Genomic DNA, 24276 nt, shown 5'->3' with positions numbered 1-24276 from the left:
CCGTTCAAAGGCCTTCATTTCTTAAAGTAAAAGCAGAGTACGTTATGTCGTAAGCGAGAAAATATTCTTTTTATATTCCGCGGCCATCACCGTCTCTGTCGGCGGGCCGTTGGTTCGCTTCACTATATGAGAATCCCCCGGGGCAATGAGAAGTGTGGCAGTCGCAGACAATCATAATTTGTCCTGTTTCAATTCGCATCGCAAAACTTCGGCTGGCTGGTAGTAGATTTTGGAAGAGCGTCATCGGCAGATGATTAGTTTTAGGCGGTCGCAAATAATCTCCATAACCCAGCGTTCATACAGAAAGATGTCGTAGAGCTGAGAGGTTGCAAGGATGGCTTCGGCGCAATAAGGAGGCTGCACTTTCAGCGGCAACCGGCGTTGGTCTTTTCCACTCGGAAAGTATGGGTGGGCGGGCTATAGGCAGGTAACGTTTCTTATGGTCTTTTTTCCCCCATGTAAAAAGCTGGCGGGTGTAAGCATCGGTACCATTTAAGCTCCCTGAACAGTGCCCCCCTCCTACCGCCCTCCCCATCGGCCCTGCCCTTCGGTTTACGTTGCCGCCAACCTCGTCTCTGTCGCTTTATATTGGTGACACGACCAATAAGTTTTACTGGACCTCATAGATTAAGTTACTTTTTATGGTACCACGGATTTAAAATAGGCGCTTGTCTTTGTATTCTGATGATCCACCGAAAGAAAATCTGGAATTTTCCTGACAGTGAAAAATTGATATTTAAGAAGCGTGAAAACTGATATCGCTTGGTCAAGACGCTCTGAAACCGCGCCATGCGAATTTAAACAAATGGCACAGCTCCTGTTGGACAATATTGTCTCACGAAGGGCTGTATTGTGGCTTGCGCACTTACCCAGTGGTAAGTTTTCTCTTGCACGAGAAAACTAATTCTTCCCAATTATACAAGCGAAACATCTGATCACTCTTCAGGATATTTTTTATGCCTCTAAGATATTTTCCTAGCTGTTTGCATATTAGATGGTGAAGCTTGAGCTATGGTAATTCGTCAAAAACGTTTCTGAAAAAAGTCAGAACCTAACACTACTTTTTCTCGTCTGCAGCTAACACCTGCAATTCACGTAGTAACGCTGCGTTCAGACTACGTGCGCTACGTACGCATTGTTCGTAAGGATCGTAAGCGTAAATGCAAAAACAAAAACGCAATGAGTTTGTTAAGACTATCGCTATTTGAGCGTAAAGTACACAACGTTGGCTGCCAGCAGGAGCGTAAATGTCGGAGGGTCGGCAACTTTTACGACAAGCATAGATATAACTCTTACGGCGGAGCCACGGGGCAGAGCAGTTTCTGTTTTCACTTTTCGATCACGGGACTTCCGGCCTCACTAGATGATTTGCATCGGCAGATACCGTCATCGCAGGTATCTGCCGATGCAACGCTGTAGAACAACGCAGTATTGCCACTCCGTAGCTTCGCAAAAATATCGTGGAAATATCCGCCAACGGCTCTACCAAGGAAGATTTGACGAACCCATATTGTTCTACGACACCTCCGTGTGTGTCGGTTAGCGCGTAGACGATGATAAGCTTATTTTGGGCTTTAAGAGCCTCGACCCGCGCTAACAGCCGCTTGCTGACCGGCGCCATGCTGAAAAACGCAAAACGCAGTTGCCTCAGAGCAGTGATTGGCCGGTCATGAAATACGTATCTTACCCAAGGGCTTAATGTAAACACAGCAGGCTGCTAGCTGCGTATACGGAAGTTCCAGCAGTTGCGCAGATTGCGATAAATACGCTACATGCGGCGGATGCGACTTTAGCCTGAACGCGTCCTAAACCTGTTCCCTCCCTTCCACACAGACCAATGCCCTATCATCACTAATCGACAGCGGATGTCGTCCTTCAAAATCTTTCCGTCTTCCCTTTTGCTGACTCATTTCGTCGGCGGCACCACGGAATGCAGAAAAAGGCACGTGGAACCCCTTTCACCGAGGCGACCCGAAGAAGCCTTCGGTATCTCGAACTTGGCACTGGAGAGGCAGCACGGACAATTTACGTTATCACTACGCCTCCTATCTTTGCAGCGTCTTTGAAATCTTCCTTCGTGAGGCAACTGCTTCATATTCACGCTACTGCTGTCCCTGTCTCCCTCGGGAAAACAACGTCGGTGACAGCGAAAGCAAGTTACCGGCGTCCCACCTGGCAGAGGAAGCAAGCGCTATAAAGGCGATTGTGCGCCTGACCAACATTCACTTGGAACGGCGGAGGGAGACCGGACAACCACCATAATAGCTTCGCCTTCTATCTATGTAGGTTGGCATTTTTCTACACTTTCGTTATCAAGTGAAAGTAGTTTGGTTCTTGCTGCATGGACTTCTATTTTCTGACTGCTTTTGTGTCTGTGAATCGTTCTTCTGTGACGTAGCATGGCTGACTTTGCTCGGTTTCCATAGCAGCTGAGAAAATAATCAGTGAGTTTAAGGCAAAGTTGGAACTTGAATTACACAAATAAATCCCCAAACTTAAGTTAAGCATGCAGTTCTTCAACGAGCACGTTGAAAAAGTAAAGCAGGAACAAAACGAGCTATAGAAGAAAAACAAATATCACAAGAAAACAAACCGAAACTACTTTTGTACTGTGAAGACCGGCAAAAACAGGTGTTTCAGCATGTGTAACGCATCACTGCTTCAGAGGAGCCTTCCAGAAATTGCAACCGCGACTTGAAGGGTTCACCTTTCGCTGAAGATGAAAACTTTCGTGATACAGTCATACAGATCGGTAGGTTTATTCAAATGCTGTTCAAAATGTGACCCCGTGCTAAAGAATGCAAGAAATGTAAAACTTTCCATGCGTGACTTTGGCCACGAAATTATAGAACATGTATTCATTAACGAGCACCTTTGCCAAGCGATGCAATAGTGGCTGGGCATGGCGATTGCACAAAAAAATGGCGAAAAACTGGCGTTTCGCTTGGACACGTGGTGGCAAAGTCTATGCGCGAAAAATAATAAAAAAAGATTATCTCGTGCACATTCGGAACGATTGTGTAACTGCTCTGGATTTTGTGGCCTGGGCAATCTATCTTGAAGGATGACCGCGTCACAACGCGATGTCAGCAACATAGTTGAAATGAAACCCTATGCGCACATTGCTCGTCTAACATTCTTTCGGCGAGGCCCAAGAAAGACGAATTATCAGTATATCTGGACGAGTTTGCTTTTTAGTTCGATGCTGCCATCTTCACTGAAACATGGTATACATGGAATGAAGAAATCTACAGGGGGACGGATATCAAAGCTTTTTGTGAATCGTTCAGGTAGAAATGGAAGTGGGCTGGCTATCTTACTTCAAAATATGTTTGATTGTGACGTTCTTTCAGACTTTTCTTTCGTATCCAACACAGTTGAATGCTCAATCGTTATATCAAGTAGTTCTATTTTTTCCGTAGTGCACCATTCCCCTGATGCTGATGTAAATATATTTATTGAATTTGAGGACCACCTCCTCACCTATTTGAACAAAAAGAAATTAAGTTAATTTTAGGGGTGACTTGAGCATCCACCTCCTGAAACAATATCCTGCTGAAGAAGCATTTCTATGTGAGATGGAAACGAATGGCAATTCCATTCTGATACAGACGGCTACCCTCATTACGATGCAGATAGCCACATGTATTGATATAGTTATCTGTGACATAAATATCAGTAAATTACATTCTGGTCCACTTAACTGTGAAACCATCCTTCCCTTTCCATTTATGTGCTTGCAAAGTGTGCCACGGGTAAACAGCGCGAATTGGCTACAGCCCAAACAATTCCGCATGTCATGCTAGCGTCCTTTTTCTCGGCTCCTTCAAATCAACACTTGTATGACGTCTTTTGTTCTGAAAATGCCGACGAGGTGAACGAGGTATTTTTTATCTGCTTTGAACGCATATACCATGCCTACTTTCCTGAGTAAACCGTGATAACATCTACAAAAAGTCGTAAGCCATGGATAAACAAAGAACGTCCTAGAATTATAAGAAAACCAACGCTCGCATGCTCGAAGCTCAGTAAGACCGTCTTATACGCAGTTTAATCTTATTAGTAGTCTTATTGGCGGTCTTATGTTCCCTAGGCTATAACACTTTTCGGAAACCTATAAGACAGCAAATGAGGCTCTAAATAAGATTGAGGTAAGACTGAATGAGCCTGCTTTGAGCAGTCTTATTCACAGTCTTATGCTGACGTGGTCGCTCATTCATTCATAAAGTTCGACCTCCACACCGTGCAAAACGAGTGCAGAAGAGGCGGATGACGCAGAGCGGCGGCCGCTTGACCGTCTGCTTCTAACAAATAAATGCCTGTTGAGCCGAGATCCCCGGACGGCGTTCCAGTAGGAAACGCCGTCGGAAGAGTGAGTGAAAAGGCCCAGAACAAAAGGGCGAAGGTGCCCGCAAGGCCGACCTATCTTGTTTCGGCAGCGACCGCTTCAGTCAACCGCGATTTTCAACTTGCGCTGTGTGCTATGGACGTGTGCTTGTTTTTCTCGGTGAGCGCCACTTTTTTTCTCCCTCACGTCAAACAAAGATGGACAGAAATGATCATCCGTGGCCGGATACTTGTCCCGACCAGACATCGGGTGGCCGAGTGAGCGGTGGGAAGGTGTGATCGTCTGCTATGTCGGCTGCCGCCGTTAGTGTCTACGAAAAGGCAGCACCGGAATGACCGAACAAATGTATTTTTCAAACTTAATGCCCATTAACCCTAAAGCAACAAATAGGCGCTCACAATAGAACGGCAATGTGACACAAAGACGATACACAACAGCCAAATGTTAATAGAGTGAAATACCTAGTCCCGTGAGCTTGAAATAAAATCGCGTTTTCAAATAGAAGCTGCGCAGACTTCGCGTCTTTCTATCAGTCCTTCCGACAGTGACGGCTACGAATCTGGGTAGGTTGAGTTTGTACTTCGATTGCGCATTATGTTTGAGCATTCGGACTGTTTTGCACGTAAAAGCAGCATGCGTGACATCAACATTGGGGTATGTTCTGCAGCTCTCCGTAAGCGCGATGACATCGAGGCAGCGGGTTATTGCGATCGTGTCGGCGTTCCCGGCAGCTTGAGCCGATGGAGTGCTCGTTGCAAAATAGTCAACGACGACGAACCCGTAGCCGATTCGCAACTTCCTAATTGACGGCGAGATGAAATGGACGACCAGTGTTGCGAGTGTGACAACGCGAGAATTCGGGGGTGATTTTCGCGTCAGCCCAGAGGGTTTCTCGGGCCCACCCTTCGTAGCAGGCCATCTCTCCTTATGACTTCGCTTACCCAGCCGCGAGACCGCGGCCCGGCAATCCGACCGCGTGAGTTGGCCCAGCGAGGATGGCGGGTCGTTGTAACGTTTGTGACAGAGCCTAAATGCGCCCCCTGACGGTCAACGTTTGTTGAAGTTAGTCGGTCATAGTTCTAAATAAAGCCTCGACCAACGCCGACGGCGGCAATAAGCAGTTTTTCTGTTTATTCCTTGCTTTTTCCTAGAGATCCGTCCCGTGCGCGTCTACCTACCCGCTCTCCCTATAGGCTTCAATATGACCGCTCTGTACCCAGCCCATGGGCTTTCGAGGAAGCGCACTGGTCTGATTCTTATTCGCGGAATTATTAAAATCCATTTTTTCATTAGACTGTGAATTAGACTTCCAGTAAGCAGGTTCTTTCGAGCTCCGGGCCCAGCCTTATCTGAAATATACTAAAAGAAATCCAGCGCTGATCCAGCAAGCTTCAAACAATACCGCAATAAAGCCACTTACGTGTTTTGTCCAAAAGAAAAAAAATATTTCCACACTTGCAGTTTGCGACGGAATTCGGCAATGGTGGCGCAGAAATTTAAAAAGTTAATAAATTAATAAAGCGGGGCCGATCTGTATCTCGATTCACAGCCCTTCTTTTTGTGTGTGAGCATATTGGGGGTTTGTAAATTGCAGAGAAAATTAACACGTTTTTTAAAGACACTATATATATATCAATTTGAATTAGATGTTCCTTACACAACTATACGACGAAATAACAATAGCATATTGTCACGGCCCTCTTGACATTTCACATGGCAATGCACTGGATCACCTGGTGGTCAATCCATCGTACATTTCATCTATGGGTACGTGCCGCATCAGTGGGTCGCGCAAGGCAAGCCGAAGCGAAGACGAAGAGGTCGCGCAGAGACAGACTGGCTCGAGCTACGCTGGTATCCTCGGCTTCGGACTATACGCCTCATTCTTTGAAAATAGATCGCTTTTAAGCACAGCGTGTAAATAGCCCGCATCTGCCTCGTAACATCTTTTTGGTGGAGGTTGCGGTTCCCGTCCCTGTGCCTGTCAACAGCGCAGCAACACCACACCACGGATCTTCGAAGTGGGCGACACATTCGTCGACGCACGATGCCTCCTGCCAACGAGACCGCACCCGTTGCGCCCCTCATCATCGTTTCTCAGCCCCGTGACCCAGGCTTTTTCACCGGTGAGGACGACACCGACGTGGAAGAATGGATTCGCATGTTCGAACGTGCCAGCGCCCATAACAGGTGGGATGGTACAATAATGCTGGCTAACCTACCTTACCATCTAAGAAACACAGCCAAATCCTGGTATGACACCAACGAGCACACGTTGACCAGCTGGGACGTTTGCAAAGAAAAGATGCGGAAAATATTTGGCAGCCCCGTGGGTCGCCAGCTCGCCGCACGTCAACAGCTCGCTTCGCGCGCCCAGTCCGCCACTGAATCGTATATCACGTATATACACGATGTTTTGGCCCTCTGCGCAAAGGTTGATCCCGAAATGTCGGAGGCCGACAAGGTAGGCCACGTCCTTAAAGGCATTGCAGATGACGCCTTCCATCTGCTGATGTGTAAGGATGCCGCTACAATCGACGCCATTCTCAACGAATGCCGACGCTTCCAGGAGGCCAAATGCCGCCGCATTGCCCACCAGTTTACTCGGCTGCCTCACACGGCGGCAACGTCGTCGTGTCAAGATGTGTCGGTGCCACCACGCACAACGCTGACGCCTAGCACGGAGGCCCAGACTGAGAGCCTGACGAAAATAGTACGCCGTGAGATCGAGGCTATGGCTCCAATCGCTCAGCACTGCGCGCACGACCGGAACGGCCCCACGATTTCTCTCATCCAAGCCGTCGTTAGAGACGAGATCACGTCCCTGGGCCTTCACTCAGTTTGTGCCTTGGGACGCCAGGATCCCTGCGACGGCTTCCGTGCCCCTTCGCCCCGTACTGATGTCCCGCCGCGCTACGACGTTCTACCGCGCTACCGACGACGCAGTCCTGGTGAATGGAGAACAGCCGATGACCGCCCCATCTGTTTCAACTGCCATCGCGTTGGACACGTCGCCCGTTATTGCCGCAGCAGCTGGTCGCCATTTAGCCGTCAACGGTTTCCCGAGAACAGCTACTCCGACGACTACCCTCGACGTTTTCCGCCACGTCCTCAGCAGCCCTTCGCACCCGACAACACACGACGCAACCTATCTAGCCGCTCGCCGTCACCTCAGCGTCGCCAGTCGCGTTCGCCGCAGCCCCGCCGCCAGACTCCGCCGCCCACTTTCTCGGCCTCCCTCTCGGAAAACTAGCCAGTGCAGCTCCCGGAGGTGATGCTGCATTAACGACCCGGCCTGCAAATCCTCTGTTGACTTCGGTTTCAAGACCCAATTTGATAGATGTTCACGTTGACGGGGTTCGTGTTAGTGCTTTAGTCGACACAGGTGCCAATATTTCAGTCATGAGTTCGAATCTTCGCCGCACTCTTCGGAAAGTTATGACGCCCGCGATATGCCGTGCTGTACGAGTCGCCAACGGAGGAACGACCACCGTAGCCGGAATGTGTACCGCCCGCGTCGCAATTGCCGGACACGACATCCCTGTCTTGTTCACCGTCTTGGACACATGTCCTTACGACATAATATTCGGACTGGACTTTCTTACAGGACACGCCGCCCTCATTGACTGCGCCGCCGGGGTTTTACGTCTTGAGCTGCCCACAACACCCCTTGATGACATCACGCCCACTTACCGGCTTTGCGGCGCCGAACATGCTCGATTAGCTCCCAAGGCCATGACCTACGTGCGTTTATCGTCGTGCCCGCCAGTTCCAGATGGTGACTACCTTGTCTCGCCCGTCACCGATATACTCCTTGAACGCAACGTGACCCTTCCTTATACAGTCGTGACTGTCGCGAAGAACGAAATTGGCCTCCCATTTTTGAACTTCGGTTTCTCCACCCAAGTCCTTCCCCGTGGAATGTCGCTTGCTACACTGATCCCCTTGGCTGAATGCGAAGTTTCCGTGGTGACAACTGACGACTCTGAATCCTCTACGGATAGCCAACGGGACATTTCACGAACTACCGCTGATTTTATGGACATGATAGCGTCGGACCTTCCACCTCCGGAAGCCCATCAGCTCCGTTGTCTCCTAGCGTCCTATCGGGACATTTTCGACTTGGACAACCGTCCGTTGGGCCAGACTTCCCATGTGACACATCGCATAAACACTGGTGATGCGACCCCTATCCGCCGACGTCCATATCGTGTCTCCCACGCCGAACGTACCGTCATTCAGCAGGAAGTCGAGAAGATGTTGCGGAAAGATGTTATTGAGCAGTCCTCTAGTCCATGGGCGTCTCCAGTCGTGCTGGTCAAAAAGAAAGACGGCTCATAGCGATTCTGTGTTGATTACAGACATTTAAACAAAATAACCAAGAAGGACGTTTATCCACTTCCTCGAATTGACGACGCCCTCGACTGCTTGCATGGCGCGTCGTATTTCTCGTCCATTGACCTGAGATCAGGGTACTGGCAAATTGCAGTCGACGCCATGGACCGCGAAAAGACCGCTTTTGTAACACCAGACGGACTGTACCAATTTAAGGTCATGCCGTTCGGGCTCTGCAATGCGCCAGCCACATTCGAAAGGATGATGGACTCTCTTCTCCAGGGATTTAAATGGACGACATGCTTATGCTACCTGGATGACGTTATCGTCTTTTCTCCCACGTTTGAGACACACTTGCATCGCCTTTCCGACATCCTGGCAGTTTTTCGCAGAGCTGGACTTCAGCTAAATTCGTCAAAGTGCCACTTCGGTTGTCGCCAAATAAAGATCCTTGGGCACCTCGTCGACGCTACCGGAGTCCAACCTGATCCAGACAAAATACGAGCCGTAAAAGACTTCCCTGCTCCTCGATCGGTGAAAGAAGTTCGAAGCTTTGTGGGGCTCTGCTCCTACTTTCGGCGCTTCGTCAAGAACTTCGCTGAAATTGCCAGGCCCCTCACGGATCTGCTTCGGCACGATAACCCGTTTTCCTGGGGCCCTGAGCAAGCTTCCGCTTTTTCAACACTCGTCAATCATCTCACTAATCCACCTATTCTGGCGCACTTTGACCCTTCCGCTCCGACCGAAGTCCACACGGACGCGAGTGGACACGGCATAGGTGCTGTACTGGTTCAGAAACACGCCGGTCTCGAACGAGTGATAGCGTATGCCAGTCGCCTTTTGTCACCTTCCGAGAGGAACTACTCGATCACCGAGCGCGAATGCCTGGCTCTTGTATGGGCCGTGAACAAATTCCGCCCATATTTATACGGAAGGCCTTTTTCTGCGGTAACTGACCACCATGCCCTATGCTGGCTTGCTTCCTTGAAAGATCCCACTGGTCGTCTTGGTCGCTGGGCTTTACGCCTTCAGGAGTTTGACTACTCCGTGGCCTACAAGTCTGGTAGGCTCCACAGCGACGCCGACTGCCTGTCGCGTCAACCGGTCGACCAACCTGATACAGCTGACAACGACCTTGATTCTTGTGTCCTTGCACTAACTGACTTTCTCAACATCGCCGACCACCAGCGTCGCGACCAATCATTACAGTCGATCATTGCACGTTTCACCACCATGCCGTCAGACCCTGCATTGAACGCGTTTTTGCTCCGCGACGGCGTGCTGTTCCGCCGGAACTTTCGCGCAGACGGCCCTGACGAGCTTCTCGTTGTTCCTGAACACCTCCGATCTGACGTCCTCCATCAGCTGCACGACGAGCCGACGGCTGGCCACCTTGGCGTCGCACGAACTTACGACCGTGTACGTAAGCGATTTTACTGGCCCGGACTCTACCGATCAGTCCGCCGCTACGTAACGGCATGTGACCTGTGCCAGCGTCGGAAAACCCCTTCTTTGGGCCCAGCCGGACTGCTCCAACCGATAGAGATTCCTTCCGAACCTTTCTTTCGGGTCGGTTTGGACCTGCTCGGCCCTTTTCCTCTCTCTCGTTCGGGAAATCGCTGGATCGCTGTTGCGACCGATTACGCGACCCGCTACGCTATTACGCGTGCTCTCCCCACCAGTTGTGCCACCGACGTTGCTGATTTCTTGCTTCACAACGTCATCCTACAACACGGTGCTCCCCGTCAGCTCCTTACCGACCGTGGCCGGTACTTCCTGTCTCGGGTTGTTGACGACCTCCTCCGCTCTTGCCACACGAAGCACAAGCTGACCACCGCCTACCATCCCCAGACTAATGGCTTGACGGAAAGGCTTAACAAGACCATCACCGACATGCTCGCGATGTACGTTTCCGCAGACCATCTGGATTGGGACGTCACTTTGCCGTATGTTACATTCGCATACAACTCATCCCGCCATGACACCGCCGGTTATTCACCGTTCTTTCTTCTCTACGGCCGTGAACCCTCTCTTCCCTTGGATACCCTACTTCCTGGTGCGACACCTCTGGCTACCGAATATGCCCGCGATGCTGTCGCTCACGCTGATGTCGCCCGCCAGGTTGCCCGTGCCAAGCTCGCGGCTTCCCAGTCTTCCCAGAAACACCGCTATGATGAGCAACACCGCACCGCCCACTTTACGCCCGGCTCCTTGGTTCTTGTCAGCACCCCTTGCCGCCGCATTGGTCTCTCCGAGAAACTGCTGCCTCGCTTCAAAGGCCCCTATCGGATTAAGCGTATGGTCACACCTGTGACGTACGAAATTGTTCCCGCCGCTCCTTCCTCACCGTCACTGGACCCATCAGCTCAACTCGTCCACGTCGGCCGCCTCAAGGCGTATTACTCAGCGGCCCCACCTGTTCTCTGACCCTCGATTTCAATAAGCACCGAGACGGCGCTTCTCCGCCGGAGGGGGGTCATGTCACGGCCCTCTTGACATTTCACATGGCAATGCACTGGATCACCTGGTGGTCAATCCATCGTACATTTCATCTATGGGTACGTGCCGCATCAGTGGGTCGCGCAAGGCAAGCCGAAGCGAAGACGAAGAGGTCGCGCAGAGACAGACTGGCTCGAGCTACGCTGGTATCCTCGGCTTCGGACTATACGCCTCATTCTTTGAAAATAGATCGCTTTTAAGCACAGCGTGTAAATAGCCCGCATCTGCCTCGTAACAATATTTTTAAACAAAATGACGACAGTGAAGTATGCAACATTATTTGTTCCTTTACCAACAGCTTCTGTTGCCATATAGATGACTTTCAAATTGCAACACCACAGCCTGTCCTTACGCTAATAGCAAACGCGATAAGTTATATTTATAACCTTGACTTATAAACTGCAAATTTTACAAAGCATTGCCAGAATCAAAGCTAGTTTTATTATATAAAGCCGTAGACAAAATATCCTGCCGAGTCAGAGACCTATGTCCCTATTACCTGGTTTTCAAAAAGGGTTAGATAAACTGCTTGAAAAAAAAAAAAGGCCACTTACGTTTTGCAACAGGTTTAAATTGTTATCCATATCGCAAAGTCGTTTTTTACTGAATATACTGAATTAGCTCTATATATATCAGAAAGTAATTATTCTTAGCGCTTTTGAAAACAAAGAATTGTGTTTTTGCATCTTTATAGATTTTTGGATTGCTTTCGATCATATTAACCATGATACTTTACTTAAAAATTATAACAGTATGGCATACGGGGCACTCAACTCTAATATCTGAAATCTTGCCTAAGTCATCGTCTATGCGTTAAAATAGGGCAACATACATCCTTATTTAAAACTAGTACTAGTGGTGTGCCACAGGGTAGTGTTTTAATTCCACGTCTTTTTTTATATATAAACGACCTTCTTTCGGCAGCAAGGCGACATTTGGAATTTACGCAGATGATGCAAGATTGCTTTTCACACGTAGCTCCACCCAATCTTCGGTTCCTCTTATAAACAATGTTCTCGCTAAAGTTTAGGTTTGGAGTGAAGCAAACTCATTACTTATAAACACACAAAAAACGAAAGCTACCCCTTTGAGAACAATCCAATTTCCGACTGAACCCGATATATGTATACACATACGTAATTCACGCGTAGAGTTTGTAGACACCATGAAAACCTTGAGGGTATTTTTTTAATGCGACCATGAGTTGGGACTCGGAGATTCTGTTCATACTTTGTAATTTGGTAAAGTGCGCCAGAATAATCGCAAACTTTTAGGTAGTTTCTTCCAGAGCATGTGAAATACTTCATTTATAATGCAGTTTTCTAAAACAAATATAATTAAACAAGGAAGCCGTACATTTCAAACGTAGGATACCTTGCTGAGTTCGAGTCTATTTTGAGTTCTGAGTACATTTTGAGTTTGAGTCCATTTTGATTTCTGAGAACACTTTGAGTTTGAGTCCATGTTGAGTTCTGAGTACATGTTGAGTTTGAGTCCATTTTGAGCTTGAGTCCATTTTGAGTTCTGAGTACAATTTGAGTTTGAGTCCATTTTGAGTTCTGAGTATATTTTGAGTTTGAGTCTATTTTGAGTTCTGAGTACATTTTGTTTGAGTTTGAGTGCATTTTGAGTTCTGAGTACATTTTGAATTTGTTTACATTTTCAGTTTGAGTACACATTGAGTTTTGAGTACACTTTGAGTGTGAGTACATATGAGGAGCCTAGCAGGCAGCTACGGTTGGCTGTTAAGTTTCATGCGTCACTGTGGGCTCGGAATTCAGGTTACCTGCGGGTACGGCACCAATCGCGATCTGCATGATTGGTTGGGAAGGAGGGGGTGTCTGATTTTTTTTAGTTTCTTGTTGAATTTTCATGACCATAAGCACTTGCTGTAGACATAATTTTCGCGGCTGGGCGCGTGAGTGATTTTTGACTGGTGAGCTGGGGTTGTCTTAACTTTTCCTCCTGACGGATCCACTAAGAGCGTGGGAAAGGTTGGTGGGAAAGCACACGGCGGCGCTGGCGTGCTGGTTATTCGCATGCTACTGTTAACAGCTTGATATACAAGGGGTCACAAAGGAAGAGGTGAGAGCCGGGGGGAAATGGGGGCGGGGGCTGTCCTTTTTGCTGTTTCGAATGAATTAGCTGAATTGACTGGGCATCGCCCCTTAAGACCGAATAATGACCACATTATATTGGGTGAAAAGTGAGACTGATGAGGCTAAGGCGTGTAAGGTATAAAATGAAAGGTCCGGATTAACGGAATCACGCGGGGTAAATAAAAAAATGCTTCCTGATTGTAGTCATCAGGCAGTCATAATGAGGCATAGATTGGGTTAAAATCAAAATGACGCTGCGAGGGCGTGTGGGGAATCAAATTCAAGGTCTCGAAGTGGGGAATCACTCGGGACGAGAATGCGTTATGGATATATCATGACGTAGTAATGGTAAGTCATAGATATGGTTAAAATTCAAGTTCATGACGGTAGGGCGTGTGGCGTATCAAATTAAAGGTCTCGATGAGGGTAACCACGTGCTTCCTGATTGTTATCATCACATAGCCAAAATGGGTCATAAATTAGGTTAAAAAGCACAATGATGCAACTGGGTGTCCGGGGCATCAAATAGAAGATTCCGATAAGGGAAATCACGTGGGACAAAAATGTGGTAGGGCTATATCATGAGACAGTCATGGTTAGACATTGATTGGTTTAACATTCAAATTGATTCTGCTAGGATGCGATGGGTATTAAATTAATGGTCTTGATGAGCGGAATCACATGGGAGAAATACTAAAATGCTTCCTGGGTATAACCATGAGATTCTCATGGCGAGTCTTATATTGGGCATACAACGATTTGCAGCGTTTCATATATCACTGCCATGTTATATGTACGAATGTCGGACCCACGGTGGGTCCATGAGATGGGGTTTCCATTGGGGGAAAACCTATAGTTACGTCTACAAGGTATTTATCACGTAATTAAAATAATAAAAATATGTGCGTCACTAACGGTAAAAAAATAGTCTAACCATTCCCCTATGCCTTCTTTGGCGTTGTAGACTGCCGGCATTTCTTTATGTATTCCCTAACGAGCCCCTCATTAATAAACCCTATTATCGTGCCAAAGCTTAACGAGGGCCTCGGTTCTCGCAGCCTTGATACCAAGGTAGCATAAGAGGGTTTCCAGCCAGTAATCTGCTTATGACAGGCTGTAGACGTTCGCCTCACGCCCCGGGGTTTGAAAAGAAGGTCCCCTTCTACCCGTGTAGTCTGAGTGGCGCCGGCTACCACCCTCAAGCGTCAGATACAGTTGTAGTAAATATAAATACCCCAGAAAGTGATGGAGAACACCGTCGCCCAGATAGCGGAATTGGTAAGGCGTTCGAGATCTGATCGAAAGGCGTGGGCTCGGTCCCCACTCAGGGCGCGTGTTTTTCTTTCTTTCTTTCTCACGGAATTATAATAAAAAAAATGTACGTCAGTACGGGTAAGAAAATAGTATAACCATTCCCCTATGCCTTCTTTGGCGCTGTGGACTGCCGGCATTTCCTTCTGTATTTCCTAACTAGCCCCTCATTTATAAACCCTATATATATATATATATATATATATATATATATATATATATATATATATATATATTTATATAAATATATATATATATATCAAAGTTGCAGTCCTTATTGCCAGTGCTGTTTGGCGTTTTAACAGTGTTTTTTATAGTGCCGAATGAGGTATGATTGCATTTTTTTTTGCAGGAATAAATAATTGAAAATTCAAGTCGAGAAAAAATGCGCCGTTTTTTCCGGAAGCGGGAATCGAACCCACAACCTCCGCATAACGCGTGCGGTGCTCTACCATTGAGCTAGTTCCGCGGCGACTCCCTTCTCGACTATACGGCGGGGTTTTGTATTTACGACTGCTCAGAGCCCGGTCAACTAGCGCCGCCCCTCGACTACCGCGGGAAGACGTAGAACGTCTTTTCCCAGCGGCCGCACGTAAGACGTGGTCGGAAGTCGGGGATAGCCAAAGACATTTCAGACTGCTGAAGCCAGAACCCTCGTAATGCATTTTGTAGAACAGAGACGTACGGGACGAGGGATTCCGTAAGGACACATATCAAAGTTGCAGTCCTTATTGCCAGTGCTGTTGGCGTTTTAACAGTGTTTTTTATAGTGCCGAATGAGGTATGATTGCATTTTTTTTTTTTGCAGGAATAAATAATTGAAAATTCAAGTCGAGAAAAAATGCGCCGTTTTTTCCGGAAGCGGGAATCGAACCCACAACCTCCGCATAACGCGTGCGGTGCTCTACCATTGAGCTAGTTCCGCGGCGACTCCCTTCTCGACTATACGGCGGGGTTTTGTATTTACGACTGCTCAGAGCCCGGTCAACTAGCGCCGCCCCTCGACTACCGCGGGAAGACGTAGAACGTCTTTTCCCAGCGGCCGCACGTAAGACGTGGTCGGAAGTCGGGGATAGCCAAAGGCATTTCAGACTGCTGAAGCCAGAACCCTCGTAATGCATTTTGTAGAACAGAGACGTACGGGACGAGGGATTCCGTAAGGACACATATCAAAGTTGCAGTCCTTATTGCCAGTGCTGTTTGGCGTTTTAACAGTGTTTTTTATAGTGCCGAATGAGGTATGATTGCATTTTTTTTTTGCAGGAATAAATAATTGAAAATTCAAGTCGAGAAAAAATGCGCCGTTTTTTCCGGAAGCGGGAATCGAACCCACAACCTCCGCATAACGCGTGCGGTGCTCTACCATTGAGCTAGTTCCGCGGCGACTCCCTTCTCGACTATACGGCGGGGTTTTGCATTTACGACTGCTCAGAGCCCGGTCAACTTGCGCCGCCCCTCGACTACCGCGGGAAGACGTAGAACGTCTTTTCCCAGCGGCCGCACGTAAGACGTGGTCGGAAGTCGGGGATAGCCAAAGGCATTTCAGACTGCTGAAGCCAGAACCCTCGTAATGCATTTTGTAGAACAGAGACGTACGGGACGAGGGATTCCGTAAGGACACATATCAAAGTTGCAGTCCTTATTGCCAGTGCTGTTTGGCGTTTTAACAGTGTTTTTTATAGTGCCGAATGAGGTATGATTGCATTTTTTTTTTGCAGGAATAAATAATTGAAAATTCAAGTCGAGAAAAAATGCGCCGTTTTTTCCGGAAGCGGGAATCGAACCCACAACCTCCGCATAACGCGTGCGGTGCTCTACCATTGAGCTAGTTCCGCGGCGACTCCCTTCTCGACTATACGGCGGGGTTTTGTATTTACGACTGCTCAGAGCCCGGTCAACTAGCGCCGCCCCTCGACTACCGCGGGAAGACGTAGAACGTCTTTTCCCAGCGGCCGCACGTAAGACGTGGTCGGAAGTCGGGGATAGCCAAAGGCATTTCAGACTGCTGAAGCCAGAACCCTCGTAATGCATTTTGTAGAACAGAGACGTACGGGACGAGGGATTCCGTAAGGACACATATCAAAGTTGCAGTCCTTATTGCCAGTGCTGTTTGGCATTTTAACAGTGTTTTTTATAGTGCCGAATGAGGTATGATTGCATTTTTTTTTTTTTGCAGGATTAAATAATTGAAAATTCAAGTCGAGAAAAAATGCGCCGTTTTTTCCGGAAGCGGGAATCGAACCCACAACCTCCGCATAACGCGTGCGGTGCTCTACCATTGAGCTAGTTCCGCGGCGACTCCCTTCTCGACTATGCGGCGGGGTTTTGCATTTACGACTGCTCAGAGCCCGGTCAACTAGCGCCGCCCCTCGACTACCGCGGGAAGACGTAGAACGTCTTTTCCCAGCGGCCGCACGTAAGACGTGGTCGGAAGTCGGGGATAGCCAAAGGCATTTCAGACTGCTGAAGCCAGAGCCCTCGTAATGCATTTTGTAGAACAGAGACGTACGGGACGAGGGATTCCGTAAGGACACATATCAAAGTTGCAGTCCTTATTGCCAGTGCTGTTTGGCGTTTTAACAGTGTTTTTTATAGTGCCGAATGAGGTATGATTGCATTTTTTTTTTGCAGGAATAAATAATTGAAAATTCAAGTCGAGAAAAAATGCGCCGTTTTTTCCGGAAGCGGGAATCGAACCCACAACCTCCGCATAACGCGTGCGGTGCTCTACCATTGAGCTAGTTCCGCGGCGACTCCCTTCTCGACTATACGGCGGGGTTTTGCATTTACGACTGCTCAGAGCCCGGTCAACTAGCGCCGCCCCTCGACTACCGCGGGAAGACGTAGAACGTCTTTTCCCAGCGGCCGCACGTAAGACGTGGTCGGAAGTCGGGGATAGCCAAAGGCATTTCAGACTGCTGAAGCCAGAACCCTCGTAATGCATTTTGTAGAACAGAGACGTACGGGACGAGGGATTCCGTAAGGACACATATCAAAGTTGCAGTCCTTATTGCCAGTGCTGTTTGGCGTTTTAACAGTGTTTTTTATAGTGCCGAATGAGGTATGATTGCATTTTTTTTTTGCAGGAATAAATAATTGAAAATTCAAGTCGAGAAAAAATGCGCCGTTTTTTCCGGAAGCGGGAATCGAACCCACAACCTCCGCATAACGCGTGCGGTGCTCTACCATTGAGCTAGTTCCGCGGCGACTCCCTTCTCGACTATACGGCGGGGTTTTGTATTTACGACTGCTCAGAGCCCGGTCAACTAGCGCCGCCCCTCGACTACCGCGGGAAGACGTAGAACGTCTTTTCCCAGCGGCCGCACGTAAGACGTGGTCGGAAGTCGGGGATAGCCAAAGGCATTTCAGACTGCTGAAGCCAGAACCCTCGTAATGCATTTTGTAGAACAGAGACGTACGGGACGAGGGATTCCGTAAGGACACATATCAAAGTTGCAGTCCTTATTGCCAGTGCTGTTTGGCGTTTTAACAGTGTTTTTTATAGTGCCGAATGAGGTATGATTGCATTTTTTTTTTTTGCAGGAATAAATAATTGAAAATTCAAGTCGAGAAAAAATGCGCCGTTTTTTCCGGAAGCGGGAATCGAACCCACAACCTCCGCATAACGCGTGCGGTGCTCTACCATTGAGCTAGTTCCGCGGCGACTCCCTTCTCGACTATGCGGCGGGGTTTTGCATTTACGACTGCTCAGAGCCCGGTCAACTAGCGCCGCCCCTCGACTACCGCGGGAAGACGTAGAACGTCTTTTCCCAGCGGCCGCACGTAAGACGTGGTCGGAAGTCGGGGATAGCCAAAGGCATTTCAGACTGCTGAAGCCAGAGCCCTCGTAATGCATTTTGTAGAACAGAGACGTACGGGACGAGGGATTCCGTAAGGACACATATCAAAGTTGCAGTCCTTATTGCCAGTGCTGTTTGGCGTTTTAACAGTGTTTTTTATAGTGCCGAATGAGGTATGATTGCATTTTTTTTTTGCAGGAATAAATAATTGAAAATTCAAGTCGAGAAAAAATGCGCCGTTTTTTCCGGAAGCGGGAATCGAACCCACAACCTCCGCATAACGCGTGCGGTGCTCTACCATTGAGCTAGTTCCGCGGCGATTTCCTTCTCGACTATACGGCGGGGTTTTGTATTTACGACTGCTCAGAGCCCGGTCAACTAGCGCCGCCCCTCGACTACCGCGGGAAGACGTAGAACGTCTTTTCCCAGCGGCCGCACGTAAGACGTGGTCGGAAGTCGGGGATAGCCAAAGGCATTTCAGACTGCTGAAGCCAGAACCCTCGTAATGCATTTTGTAGAACAGAGACGTACGGGACGAGGGATTCCGTAAGGACACATATCAAAGTTGCAGTCCTTATTGCCAGTGCTGTTTGGCGTTTTAACAGTGTTTTTTATAGTGCCGAATGAGGTATGATTGCATTTTTTTTTTGCAGGAATAAATAATTGAAAATTCAAGTCGAGAAAAAATGCGCCGTTTTTTCCGGAAGCGGGAATCGAACCCACAACCTCCGCATAACGCGTGCGGTGCTCTACTATTGAGCTAGTTCCGCGGCGACTCCCTTCTCGACTATACGGCGGGGTTTTGTATTTACGACTGCTCAGAGCCCGGTCAACTAGCGCCGCCCCTCGACTACCGCGGGAAGACGTAGAACGTCTTTTCCCAGCGGCCGCACGTAAGACGTGGTCGGAAGTCGGGGATAGCCAAAGGCATTTCAGACTGCTGAAGCCAGAACCCTCGTAATGCATTTTGTAGAACAGAGACGTACGGGACGAGGGATTCCGTAAGGACACATATCAAAGTTGCAGTCCTTATTGCCAGTGCTGTTTGGCGTTTTAACAGTGTTTTTTATAGTGCCGAATGATGTATGATTGCATTTTTTTTTTTGCAGGAATAAATAATTGAAAATTCAAGTCGAGAAAAAATGCGCCGTTTTTTCCGGAAGCGGGAATCGAACCCACAACCTCCGCATAACGCGTGCGGTGCTCTACCATTGAGCTAGTTCCGCGGCGACTCCCTTCTCGACTATACGGCGGGGTTTTGTATTTACGACTGCTCAGAGCCCGGTCAACTAGCGCCGCCCCTCGACTACCGCGGGAAGACGTAGAACGTCTTTTTCCCAGCGGCCGCACGTAAGACGTGGTCGGAAGTCGGGGATAGCCAAAGGCATTTCAGACTGCTGAAGCCAGAACCCTCGTAATGCATTTTGTAGAACAGAGACGTACGGGACGAGGGATTCCGTAAGGACACATATCAAAGTTGCAGTCCTTATTGCCAGTGCTGTTTGGCGTTTTAACAGTGTTTTTTATAGTGCCGAATGAGGTATGATTGCATTTTTTTTTTTTTGCAGGAATAAATAATTGAAAATTCAAGTCGAGAAAAAATGCGCCGTTTTTTCCGGAAGCGGGAATCGAACCCACAACCTCCGCATAACGCGTGCGGTGCTCTACCATTGAGCTAGTTCCGCGGCGACTCCCTTCTCGACTATACGGCGGGGTTTTGTATTTACGACTGCTCAGAGCCCGGTCAACTAGCGCCGCCCCTCGACTACCGCGGGAAGACGTAGAACGTCTTTTCCCAGCGGCCGCACGTAAGACGTGGTCAGAAGTCGGGGATAGCCAAAGGCATTTCAGACTGCTGAAGCCAGAACCCTCGTAATGCATTTTGTAGAACAGAGACGTACGGGACGAGGGATTCCGTAAGGACACATATCAAAGTTGCAGTCCTTATTGCCAGTGCTGTTTGGCGTTTTAACAGTGTTTTTTATAGTGCCGAATGAGGTATGATTGCATTTTTTTTTGCAGGAATAAATAATTGAAAATTCAAGTCGAGAAAAAATGCGCCGTTTTTTCCGGAAGCGGGAATCGAACCCACAACCTCCGCATAACGCGTGCGGTGCTCTACCATTGAGCTAGTTCCGCGGCGACTCCCTTCTCGACTATACGGCGGGGTTTTGTATTTACGACTGCTCAGAGCCCGGTCAACTAGCGCCGCCCCTCGACTACCGCGGGAAGACGTAGAACGTCTTTTCCCAGCGGCCGCACGTAAGACGTGGTCGGAAGTCGGGGATAGCCAAAGGCATTTCAGACTGCTGAAGCCAGAACCCTCGTAATGCATTTTGTAGAACAGAGACGTACGGGACGAGGGATTCCGTAAGGACACATATCAAAGTTGCAGTCCTTATTGCCAGTGCTGTTTGGCGTTTTAACAGTGTTTTTTATAGTGCCGAATGAGGTATGATTGCATTTTTTTTTTTTGCAGGAATAAATAATTGAAAATTCAAGTCGAGAAAAAATGCGCCGTTTTTTCCGGAAGCGGGAATCGAACCCACAACCTCCGCATAACGCGTGCGGTGCTCTACCATTGAGCTAGTTCCGCGGCGACTCCCTTCTCGACTATACGGCGGGGTTTTGTATTTACGACTGCTCAGAGCCCGGTCAACTAGCGCCGCCCCTCGACTACCGCGGGAAGACGTAGAACGTCTTTTCCCAGCGGCCGCACGTAAGACGTGGTCGGAAGTCGGGGATAGCCAAAGGCATTTCAGACTGCTGAAGCCAGAACCCTCGTAATGCATTTTGTAGAACAGAGACGTACGGGACGAGGGATTCCGTAAGGACACATATCAAAGTTGCAGTCCTTATTGCCAGTGCTGTTTGGCGTTTTAACAGTGTTTTTTATAGTGCCGAATGAGGTATGATTGCATTTTTTTTTTGCAGGAATAAATAATTGAAAATTCAAGTCGAGAAAAAATGCGCCGTTTTTTCCGGAAGCGGGAATCGAACCCACAACCTCTGCATAACGCGTGCGGTGCTCTACCATTGAGCTGGTTCCGCGGCGACTCCCTTCTCGACTATACGGCGGGGTTTTGTATTTACGACTGCTCAGAGCCCGGTCAACTAGCGCCGCCCCTCGACTACCGCGGGAAGACGTAGAACGTCTTTTCCCAGCGGCCGCACGTAAGACGTGGTCGGAAGTCGGGGATAGCCAAAGGCATTTCAGACTGCTGAAGCCAGAACCCTCGTAATGCATTTTGTAGAACAGAGACGTACGGGACGAGGGATTCCGTAAGGACACATATCAAAGTTGCAGTCCTTATTGCCAGTGCTGTTTGGCGTTTTAACAGTGTTTTTTATAGTGCCGAATGAGGTATGATTGCATTTTTTTTTTTGCAGGAATAAATAATTGAAAATTCAAGTCGAGAAAAAATGCGCCGTTTTTTCCGGAAGCGGGAATCGAACCCACAACCTCCGCATAACGCGTGCGGTGCTCTACCATTGAGCTAGTTCCGCGGCGACTCCCTTCTCGACTATACGGCGGGGTTTTGTATTTACGACTGCTCAGAGCCCGGTCAACTAGCGCCGCCCCTCGACTACCGCGGGAAGACGTAGAACGTCTTTTCCCAGCGGCCGCACGTAAGACGTGGTCGGAAGTCGGGGATAGCCAAAGGCATTTCAGACTGCTGAAGCCAGAACCCTCGTAATGCATTTTGTAGAACAGAGACGTACGGGACGAGGGATTCCGTAAGGACACATATCAAAGTTGCAGTCCTTATTGCCAGTGCTGTTTGGCGTTTTAACAGTGTTTTTTATAGTGCCGAATGAGGTATGATTGCATTTTTTTTTGCAGGAATAAATAATTGAAAATTCAAGTCGAGAAAAAATGCGCCGTTTTTTCCGGAAGCGGGAATCGAACCCACAACCTCCGCATAACGCGTGCGGTGCTCTACCATTGAGCTAGTTCCGCGGCGACTCCCTTCTCGACTATACGGCGGGGTTTTGTATTTACGACTGCTCAGAGCCCGGTCAACTAGCGCCGCCCCTCGACTACCGCGGGAAGACGTAGAACGTCTTTTCCCAGCGGCCGCACGTAAGACGTGGTCGGAATTCGGGGATAGCCAAAGGCATTTCAGACTGCTGAAGCCAGAACCCTCGTAATGCATTTTGTAGAACAGAGACGTACGGGACGAGGGATTCCGTAAGGACACATATCAAAGTTGCAGTCCTTATTGCCAGTGCTGTTTGGCGTTTTAACAGTGTTTTTTATAGTGTCGAATGAGGTATGATTGCATTTTTTTTGCAGGAATAAATAATTGAAAATTCAAGTCGAGAAAAAATGCGCCGTTTTTTGCGGAAGCGGGAATCGAACCCACAACCTCCGCATAACGCGTGCGGTGCTCTACCATTGAGCTAGTTCCGCGGCGACTCCCTTCTCGACTATACGGCGGGGTTTTGTATTTACGACTGCTCAGAGCCCGGTCAACTAGCGCCGCCCCTCGACTACCGCGGGAAGACGTAGAACGTCTTTTCCCAGCGGCCGCACGTAAGACGTGGTCGGAAGTCGGGGATAGCCAAAGGCATTTCAGACTGCTGAAGCCAGAACCCTCGTAATGCATTTTGTAGAACAGAGACGTACGGGACGAGGGATTCCGTAAGGACACATATCAAAGTTGCAGTCCTTATTGCCAGTGCTGTTTGGCGTTTTAACAGTGTTTTTTATAGTGCCGAATGAGGTATGATTGCATTTTTTTTTTTTTGCAGGACTTCCGACCACGTCTTACGTGCGGCCGCTGGGAAAAGACGTTCTACGTCTTCCCGCGGTAGTCGAGGGGCGGCGCTAGTTGACCGGGCTCTGAGCAGTCGTAAATACAAAACCCCGCCGTATAGTCGAGAAGGGAGTCGCCGCGGAACTAGCTCAATGGTAGAGCACCGCACGCGTTATGCGGAGGTTGTGAGTTCGATTCCCGCTTCCGGAAAAAACGGCGCATTTTTTCTCGACTTGAATTTTCAATTATTTATTCCTGCAAAAAAAAAATGCAATCATACCTCATTCGGCACTATAAAAAACACTGTTAAAACGCCAAACAGCACTGGCAATAAGGACTGCAACTTTGATATGTGTCCTTACGGAATCCCTCGTCCCGTACGTCTCTGTTCTACAATATATATATATATATATATATATATATATATATATATATATATATATATATATATATATATATATATATATATATATATATATATATATATATATAAATATATTTATATAAGACAGAAATAAGGGTTGGCAGTCAAGAAAACCTCGGAAAGCAAAGGGGAGGATGTGGTAGGTAATTGAAACAGATAAAGAATTTGGAAAGGTAGAAAGTGGAGAAAACATGCCCGCTAGGTGAGATCCCAACCCACAACCTCCAGAATACCGGTCCGGTTCGATAACCACTACGCTACCGGCGGGGCTATATTTCCCCTCCACTTTCTGGGTATTTATGTTAGGTATTTTTGTTCCCTGCGCTTGGGGGTGTTAGCCAGCGCCACTCTGACTACTCTGGGTGAAGGAGAAATACCTCAGGAAAAACCCTCAGAATATCAAAAATACATCAAGTTTAAAAGTTTCCAAGGAATAGCAATACTAACACTTTAATCGAACGATACTAAGCCCTCAAATATTTTGTCCCAATTTGACACACAAGCAGACAAAATCAGGCCAAATAACGCCTCAGTATCTTTTATATAGTGTATATTTATCTGGTGTTCTGTATGGATTACCTTTTTGGCATTTCTTTTCGATTTCCTATCCAAACAAACAATTTAACAGTAATCCTGTTTACCCATTGTATCTTGGTGGTACGGGAAGGTCTCTATGCTCGAAGCCGCTTAATAAAGAAAT

General features: G+C 48.2%; 1 protein-coding gene across 1 annotated transcript in view; it reads left to right on the top strand.

Annotated features, from left to right (window-relative positions):
• Nucleotides 1-2097: 2097 nt before the first annotated feature.
• LOC144150071 (sulfotransferase ssu-1-like) overlaps nt 2098-24276 on the top strand; it is a 41085-nt gene continuing 18906 nt past the window's right edge. Inside the window, exon 1 of the mRNA XM_077681873.1 lies at nt 2098-2282. The gene's annotated coding sequence lies outside the window, so the exon portion shown is untranslated. The remainder of the gene's footprint in view (nt 2283-24276) is intronic.

The sequence above is a fragment of the Haemaphysalis longicornis genome, unplaced genomic scaffold (genome assembly GCF_048455015.1).
Source record: "Haemaphysalis longicornis isolate Haplotype H1 unplaced genomic scaffold, Haemaphysalis longicornis Haplotype H1 scaffold_8, whole genome shotgun sequence".
In the NCBI taxonomy this organism is placed as follows: Eukaryota; Metazoa; Arthropoda; class Arachnida; order Ixodida; family Ixodidae; genus Haemaphysalis; species Haemaphysalis longicornis.
The sequence above is the reverse complement of the archived record's forward strand: the minus strand, read 5'-3'. Positions and strand labels throughout refer to the sequence as shown.